The following is a 9,452-nucleotide window of genomic DNA, read 5'->3' on the forward strand; positions in this document are numbered from 1 at the left end:
TGACCAGAGCGGTTTCACCTTCTTTTCAGGTCCCCTCATGCCTGTGCCTGTCTGAGTGCTGGACCGTTTCTTCACCCTTCAAGTCCAAGTTGAGAGCATCACTCACTTTCCTGCCGTGAGCCTCACAGTCTGTCAGTTTCGTGCTGTTTTATATTATTTCCTCAAGTATGAAGGGGCGCTCTCCTAAGATCTGCTTTTATTTGTGCTGGACGGTGTTAGGAAGAGCTGGAGTATGCTTGACTGGGAACGATGTAGGGTGGCTGGAAGCTGAGGAGAAGTCCTGAAGGATCTCTCCAGCTGTGCACAGCGAATGTAGCCCAGCTGGGGGCTTCCCTGGCTTTCTGCCAAGCATTCAACCTCAGTGGCCTCTTTCTTTATTTCCCTGTTTTCATTCAGGAAATGTTCATTGAGTGTCCATTATGGGGGAGCTGATTTTTTTTCCCAAGCACAGATCTGACTCCTTGAAAGTAGATTTATACTATGACTGCTAGAGACTGCAAAGGGTGGGGTGGGAAAAAATGGACTTAGTCAGTGAACAGTAGGTACACATATGGAAACAGCACACTTAACCTTATTAACACACATAATTGATTCATGTTATTAATGAGTGGGCTAATTAGTTAATGATGTAGCCATGCTCATTCACAAGAACCAGAGTCATATTCTTGACCCTAAGCTGAGGCCCTCACCCTCCATGGAACTGCAGTCACCACCAGAGGCTGCTGGCTCAAAGGTCTGCCCCAGGCGTCTTTTACCTGATGGGTCCTACCTACCACAGGAGCCTCAGGACAGGACCCCCTCTCCCTTTCTGCATGGTCCTTACAGACGGACTTGTGCCTGGCTGCCCGCTCTCCCACTTCCCCATGCAGCCTTGAAAAAGACTGACACGTCTAGGAGCTATTCTGACTCCAGAAGGTAACTAAGTCTATTTCCCCCAGATACCCATTGATTCTGTCTTTATAAGAGACGGTGGGTATCTTCAGTGAAGCAGTTGCCCTAGTAGACAGTGGTGAACTCAGGGATGAATGGAAAAAAAAAAAAAAAAGATGTGCTGTAAAAACACAACAGAGTAATATTCAAACACAAACAAGAATGAAATAATGTCATTTGAAAAAAAAAAAAACAAAACACAAAAAACCAAAACAGCCAAGCATGATGGTCCCTTTTAATCACAGCACTCTGGAGGCAGAGGTGGGCAGATCTGTTTTCATGACCATCTTGGTCTACATAGTGAATACAGCGAGTTCCAGCCCACTCAAGGGTTACCCAGGTAGACCTTATGTAAAAAAAAAAAGGGGGGTTATTGTCTTAGGCTGTGAGACAATGTATATAATTGGGGTTGGGGACACTATGGTTCTGTTTGCCCCAGTACATGCTGCTCCGGGGGCCTCCTCTTTGTGCACTGCAGCAGAGCCAGCTAGCGCTCTACCCTCTGTTATTGTTGCTTCAAAGAGGACGTGACCTCCTGTGGTTTGTTTTGATTTCTTCCTCCTTCAGACAGCTCATCCTGCCTGTATCTGGTTGCCTGTGAGGGAAGAGAAAGGAAGGAAAATAAAGCCGGGGGCGTGGGGGTGGGGAGACACTACTTCCCCACATTGAGTGACCCGTCTCCTTCCCCAGGACATGCAAGGATTTATTTCAGCATTTTGGATGGCCCTTCCTCCCCGCCCCCCTTCCCCCATTTCCCCTGACTCAGCTTCTCCAACTCATCACAGCTGGCTACACAGGTTTCCCACCTGCAACCAGGGCCTTGCCTCCTTCCCAGACCATTTCGGGCTGGAGACAGGAAGCAATTAAGCAGACCCAGCAAGGCCCTCCCTCACATCCAGACATCCTCGAGGATATTTGCCCCTTTGTCACTCTGCTGAGGTGCTCCCGCACTGCACTGGAAATTGCTGCAGGCTTCCCCGGTCCCTTGCTTCTGTGTGCTAAGCCGGGACACCTGCAGCCCACTTTCCCAGCCTGCCTCCCACCGTGTGTCCTGGTTTCTAAATCCTCCATTCTGCTTGGGGGATGACGTCAGAGAAGGCTGACTCCCTGAAACTTCTGGGTCCTGTGGCTAAGGTGACCTTTGGGGTCTATTCTGAGAACTTTGAGCATATCCCTGTAGTTCTGTTATTTGTTTTGGATGTGGATGGTTGGTGCGTTCTCAATTTGAGGTAGACTGCTGTACAAAACGAGGCCTGTAGTCATCTCCAATCTCTCTCCTGCCCGTGAGCCCTTTCTGCGTTGCGCGCTGGAGCTGTCACTGCCTTAGGCTGCTCACTACCAGCTGCTTTATTGTGTCCTTGTTTGTGTCCCTAAATCTGAGCTCTGATGGTTTCCCCAACACTTTAGCCTAGCAGCCAGGCCACTGGCTGTTCTGGGCTCTGGTGTCCCATTCCTGGGCTCTGCCCAGTGTGTGACCAGTGCTGGTCAGGAGACTTATTGGCCTGCTCGCTCTCTTCCTAGGGTGTCTTATGCCTTGAGACTAAAGAACAGACAGTTTTCTACACTTTTGGAGCTGCTGGGCGGGTCCTGGGGGCTGAGGGGCACATGGAAATTTGGCACCATTCAAGAGATCAATCTAAATTCTGTATATTCGTTTAGTGGAACCGTGAACTAGCTAGCTTTGGTTGCCATGACATAAAACATCTGACAGAGGAACCTAAGGAAGGAAGGAAGGAAGGGTTTGTTTTGCTTCATGTCGGGGATGGTGGCACACGGGACAGTGGCAGGTGCAGCACGATTCGTCTGGTCACGTGTCTATAGACGGAAGGTGGAGACGTGAATACTGGCCCTCTTCAGTCTAGGACCGCAGCCCCTGGGATCGGTGCTACCCTCCTTCAGAGAGGGTCTTCTCCCGGACATTCCTGTCAAGATGACCCTGAGGACTGACCATCCAGAGGCAGCTCCAGAGTAGGAGAGAGAGCTCTTTTCAATTTTACCTTTTCACGGGTTTTACTTTACAACTTTTTCTTTTTTGTGGAAAACGGACCAGTTTGTATTTTGACTGGTCTAGGATGAATTCTGTGTGGTGACCTGAGTTGGAATGGGCTGTTCTTTGGGGTCTCTCGTGGATTCTTTATAGGTTGAAGCCCTTGACAGATGACCAGCACTCACCTCTCCATGTGCCTCTGGCGCCTGGGCAATTCTTCCACACCACTGAGGCATCTGTGGTATGTTATGCTCCACGTCTGTGGCTCCAGCTTATTCACCCTTTTCTGTGTAAAACCTTAACAACCCAGTAGACGCGAGTACAACTGTATTGCAGAAGAGATGTAGCTATTTGAAAGGTGGAAACGTTTAGTCACCACTTTGTTGCCAGTGGTCCAGTTTCTGCACTGACTTCTCCAGGGCTGTCTCTAGTCCAAATGAAAATGACTCCTCAAATAGCCCTTCCATCTTATCCCTGAGGACATGTTCCTACTCTCATAAAATTCGCTATACTTTTTTTTTTCCAGGTGCATGTCATTTTTTTTTCTTTCAGCTTAAAAACATTGATTTTGACATTGCATCCTTATAGGAAGATCCTGCTCGAAGGCTTCCTGGACAGAAGAATGGACTCAGTGGTGTGGAGTGGACTCAAGGAAACAAACTGAGTGACCTAAGTCCTTTGGGGGAGGGGGAATTTGTTGCATGTTTGGGTTTGAATAAAAGCACAGGTGAGTCTGTTTCTAACAGGGACACAGAAAGTGGGCGGCTGAACCTGGGCATTTTCCAGGCGGAGCCAGGCTGATGATTGTGTCCTGCAATGGTCAGGAGCACATGGTGGAGAAGAGAGGGGGCTGTGGGATTAGACTGCCAACATCTGTCACTTGGAGGCTTGCTTGTGTTTCTGGACCAGTTTGCCCTGCTTCACCCAGAGCAGGCGTTACACTGTGCCATAATTACACGCGTGTGCCCTTTTTTCACCCTTAACCTGTGTTCTTTGAGGGTAGTGACGCCCCCTATATGGTTTAAAAAAGGATTCTGTGCATGGGTACACGGAGGCAGGTCAAAACTGGGGCTCTTCTTCAGTCTCTCTCCACCTCATTTTTTTTGAGCCAGTGAGTCTCTCACTGGACCTAGAGCTTGCTGTTTGGCTAGGCTGGCTGGCCAGTGGGCCTCCAGGACCTGCCTCTCTCTGCTTCCAGTGCTGGGGTTGCAGCCACACACCACCGCCTTCTGTACTGGGGATGCAAACTGAGGTCTTCATTCTTGCACGTGCAAGCACTTTCCCCCTGAGCCGCCGTCCCGGCTCCTCAGCTATTGTTTCCTGTCATGTTTGATGATAAAAATGTATTCCTTTCGTGTGACTATCTTCACATCCCCAGAAGATGCTCTTCCCAGTCAAACGACTCTCTTTTCCAAGGAATACTAAATCACTGACTAGAGGACGCTTTTAGTTTGCTGTTGTTCTATTTCACGTCCTTTTTGAAACATCTCGAGTCAGTTTTAGATAAAAATAGTGCAGCTTTCTGAGAAATGTGGCAATTTTGGCCTCTGTGGGAAACTCTGATTTGGCCTCTAGTCAGTGTGGCTTACGGGCTCCGAGGGATGCTAACACTGGCGGTGACAGGACTGTAGCTCTATGGCAGGTAAAACAAGGCCCAAGTGAGAGCTGAGCATGGTGTTGTTTCCAGCCCACAGGGACAGAGAGGCGTGCTCTTCTCGGCAGGCATTTGTACGATGAGTCTGGGAAACAGCACAGTGTGGGACCCAGAGCCGAGATCCCAGCAAGTGGAATTAACTGTCCCAGGTGCACGTCTCTTTTTAATGAATCCAAACTCTAAATGCCTTGGCTTTGGCCAAGGTGAGGTGTGGAAAAACCATCATGGCTCAGCAGCTAGGGACTTGCAGGGAGGGAATGAGACACCGGAGCCTGATGACGACAATCGCAATAGATCTGGAACTATGAGATTTGGCCACGGGGAGAGGGACCAGGCGTGTGTGAAGTCTCTGATCCCCTGGGGAGATCCAGTTGGGGAAATCTGCCACCTACTTATGTTGTTACTGTTTGATCCATTAGCGCCCGTTAATCTGGTCCAACGGACTCACCTGCCTCCCTCAACAGAGAAAAACTGTGGTCTCCATTGATGTGTGGGGGTCTAGGGACAGAGATGCTGATCCAGGAAGTTCAGTTTGTTCTGAAGAAAACAAAAAGGAACCTCGATGTTGCAGCCACCTGGGCACATCTGTGAGGAAACAAATTACTTCCAATCTAGAGACTGCTAAATTCTGACCATTACACGTATTTGTGCATTGAACATATGTAGCCAAACCAGGTGCTCTTGTTGAGGTTTGGAGCCATTGCCAGACCTCTAGCTATTCGTGAATTACTTTATTTATTTATTTACAATGATTGATGTACGTCTTGTATTGCCAGAGTGTGTAGGATCTTTATCATCTCGTAACGACTTTCGTTGCAGTTTTGCTGGTGTCAGCTGGTCCCACACAGTTGCTTTTCTTTCTTATTCCATGGATAGCGAGAGCTGTTTAAATGGTTGCTCAGATTACGTGGTTGTTGAATGCCAGGTGTTCTTCCATAGACTTGAATCGTTCATAACTCTGAAGGGAGGAGTGATCAGTCCCATCTTCCTGAAGAGGAAATTGAGACAGTTCTGTGGCTTACACTTGGGGCTGCACAGCTGGGATTCAAATGCAGGCCTTTCTGACCACAAGCAAGGTCCTTCATGCCATGAAGATGCTTGTCCTGGTTGGGTTGCCTCTTTTGTATTAGCTGCTGGGCAGCTGATAGAAATTCAGCCTGTCACAAGCAAGCTCACAGTTTGGTGAAAAGGAATATACTGAGTTCAATTCTGGGTCTTTCGCTGCTTTTATCTTTCTACTTCTAAAGTTTAATTGCCTGGCTATCCTCTATCTATCTGTCTGTCTGTCTATCTATCTATCTATCTTTCTATCTATTGATCTATTCTATCAACCAATCTATCTGTTTTCTATATATCTAATCTACCATCTATCTATCATCTATCAATCAATCTACCTACCTACCTATTATCTACCTATCTATTATCTATCTACTCTTTATCTACTTAAGTATCATTTGCCTTTTATCTCCATCCATTTAAACACATTTGGTATTTAACAGATTGTTTCAAAATGTTTTTGATCTAGACATACAGCTTGAATTCTATCTGAATTTTCCTGCAATCCTCCTGCTGTACCTTCCCCAGTGCTAGGATTATAGGACATATCACCACATACAGCCTTCAAATAGTCTTTCACAATATCTTCACAGGGTAGAGAAGCAAATCAAAAGGAATACTTAACGTTTAGACTAATAATTGCCAAGGTTTTCCATAGTTCGCCTAAATCTCAGTTCTTTTCTTTCTTCCTTCCCCCTGCCTCCACCCCCCAGCTTTCTGCTGTAAAAATATGAAGCCATTGCCAAATTTTGGCTGTGTACATTTTTTTCCTGTTTTAATTGAATGTCTCAGGTAATGAAATGTTTAGAGTTTTTTTTTTTTTCTTGTTTTTCTTTTTCTTTTTTTTATTCTGGTGTCAATGAAGTTCAGCTGGCTCTGGTTATAAGCGATCCAACAGTTTAATAAGCAGTCATTTCCCCAGACACAGTGGTAAATGAAATGCATTATGGAAAACTTGTGAACAATATAATTTTATCTCACTGCTGAGAGAAAGAAAAAAAAGATGACCGCCTTGGTCACTGCGGGGCATTTCCTTTAACCATGTGTATTTTCTGAGTTTAGGGAACAGGTGGAATGCTTCCAGTTGGAGAGATTTTTGATTCCTTTGTAAGTGGTAATAGAGTTATGTCCACTCTGTTGGAGGACTGAAGGTCTGATTCGCCAGAAGATTTGATTGGGATGGTGCCTCTTGCGAGTTTGTCAGTGGATGATCTCATTGGCATGCTGGGTGGGTTTTTTTTTTTAAATCACATTATTTTAGTATGCATTAGAAAAGTATGATGAAAGATGTTAACAAATGAGTAAAATTTTCAAGGCAATATTAACCAGTCCTCCTGGAGGTGATGGGCCAAAAGCAAAATCAGTGACAACAAGGAGGGTATTTGCTCACAAAGCGTATTAGATGCAGAATGCTTACGGATGGGTGCCTGGAAGTCTGAATCCGGTGAGGCTCATCTGTTGTTTTCTCTCAGGACAGGTGGAGCTGCCTCGGTTTACCCTCAGTACTCCGTAACATGCCACCGGAAGCTGGGGCAGCCGTTCTCAACCATGTGACAACAAAGTTGGGAGAAATGTCAAGAACTTTCAACAAGATGTCAGCCCTGTGTTTTGTGAGCCTCTTATTAAATACAGCAGGTGCTCACCTCCAGAATTCCTGTTATGTGTTCAAAGCACTGGGAATTAGATTTTTCTGTGAGTGGAAGCGGAAAGCACTCCTAACAAGATATATGTGTGTATGTATGTATGCATGCATGACTTGTCTACTAAGGCCCTATCTCTTGGAAGGGAAGCAACCACTTCCATGAGGCCTTGGGCAAGGAAGCAGCCCTCCCTCCCTAGGGCTCAGCTCAGAGGCCTTTGTCTCCAGCAGTCTAAAGGAGACCTGAAATTTCTTCATCTATCATTTGAGTCTTGCTTCCAGCTCACCAGCCCTGTTCGTCTTTCTTTTTAAAGAACTCAGTTGTTTTTGCTAGGGTTGTAGCTCAGTTGGCGGAGTGCTTGCCTGCCATACCCAAAGCCGTGGGTTTGTTCCTTGGGAAGGCATTGAAACCAAGTGTGGAGTATGCCATATAGTCTTAACACTTGGGAGGCAGGGGCAGGAGGATCAGGAGGCTAGCTCCATAGTGAGTCCAGGCCAGCTTGAGATACGTGAGCCCCTGTCTCAACACCAAAACATAACAAAAAGAACCCAACTGTTCTGTATCTCAGCCCCACCAGTAGCCTGTAGAACCTGCTATTCTCGTGGTTGCTTTTGTTGGTTTTTGATGATTAATATTCCATCTGGTAAAATGTGCCTGCACACACGCATACATTGCCTCGTATTTTATGAATATTGGGGACCTTGACATTTACTTACTTATTTTTAAGTTTTAAACTTTGTTACTGTGTGACTGTATGTGGTGAGGTGTGCACGTGCCACCGTGCATGCGTAGAGCTCAGAGAACAACGCCTGGGGTTGGTTTTCTCCTCACACATTTAAGCGGGTTCCAGCGGTTGAACTCAGGCTGCTAGGCTGTCAAAGCAAGTTCCTTTACCCACGGAGCCATCTTCCAGCCAGAGATTTATGTATTAAATCCACAGTAACCCTCAGTTAAAACAACCTAAAAGGGAAAATACAAGTAGACCCTCACTTAAAGGCTTATCTCCTTTTGTTCTGCAGGTGACATGCAGAGGAGGGCAAAGAGACAACAGCTTGATGCTGGCAGGTCTAAGAGCATGACAGCATCCCTCTTCACCCGGAGAAAAGAGATTTTAAAATAACTGTGACTCCAGAGGCTTGAGGTTGTCGCTGTGCCTTAGCTGTGGAGAAAAGGCAAGCTGGCAGCACCACCACCTGTTTTATGATAACCTCCATCTGCCTTGGGAAATCCCTTCTGGGACCTCTCGGTGGAAAACCTCTCAGCGTGGAATCAAGACGCTCACCAGCGTGCTGGGGAGTGGGAAATCTTAAGCATTTCTGCAGTCTCTGGCCTGCTAAATGCGTCACGCAGTTTATTTTTCACAGAGTGACACGTAAAACACTCAATTCAGTTTAACAACAAATCTTGGCTTCTAGTTGGTTTCTTGTGTGTGACTTCAGCAGGTTTTCTGGAGTTGGCCGAGGGTGTTTACACAGAGTGCTGGACGCATTAACAATGGTTTTGCACAGAAGATTAAGTGTTAGCTTGCTTCTATGCTGCTCCATCGCCCTGTGTAACTCCCCACGGCAAACCTGCTTCCCCACAAACTGTTCCTAGCAGAATATCCTTCCTGCTCCACGTTACTAGAAAGAACTCAAAACAGATGAAAACTAAACCCTCCTCTTTCCAAACTGGAAAGCTTTCCTGCAAGAAAACCCTTCCTTTCGGGTTGCCTGGACACACGCAGACCTCTGAGGACCAGGCCATGCTGGCTTCAGGGACCTTGTGTAGGAGCATGCACCTATGCATCTGTGTTTTCTCAGAGGCTACCCGTTCTCCAGTACATGTTTCCTAATTTGGCCATGCACATGGACTAACATGGAATCAGTAGGTATTAAATTTTGAGAAAGAGAACAAGAAAACACTTGAAGTTGAGAGGGAAAAGTATGGTGGTGTGGGGGTGGGGTGGGGGAAGGAGGCAGGTTTACTCCAAGTGCGTGGTATGTGTGCCTGGAGTTTTGAATAGAAAACTTTAAAAAAAACACCTCGTTTCATGTCTGTGTTCAGCTTCAACACTGCGATCTGGTTAAGGTTGGGTGTGCATCTGATAGTCCGGCCCTGTTTTTACGTGTTCTCTACACTGAGTGAAGACAAGTGGGAGTGTGGTCAGTGTTGCTCAGAGTGTGAAACTAGGGAGCGGGCTAGA

The 9,452-nt window shown here is 46.6% G+C and overlaps 1 long non-coding RNA gene across 1 annotated transcript; it reads left to right on the plus strand.

Annotated features, from left to right (window-relative positions):
* Window positions 1-6,030: 6,030 nt before the first annotated feature.
* Window positions 6,031-9,181, plus strand: LOC132654555 (uncharacterized). Its single transcript, XR_009592183.1, has 3 exons — window positions 6,031-6,855; window positions 7,105-7,319; window positions 8,287-9,181. It is a non-coding gene; the product is annotated as an uncharacterized LOC132654555 (long non-coding RNA).
* Window positions 9,182-9,452: the final 271 nt, after the last annotated feature.

This window comes from Meriones unguiculatus, chromosome 6 (genome assembly GCF_030254825.1).
Source record: "Meriones unguiculatus strain TT.TT164.6M chromosome 6, Bangor_MerUng_6.1, whole genome shotgun sequence".
Lineage (NCBI taxonomy): Eukaryota > Metazoa > Chordata > Mammalia > Rodentia > Muridae > Meriones > Meriones unguiculatus.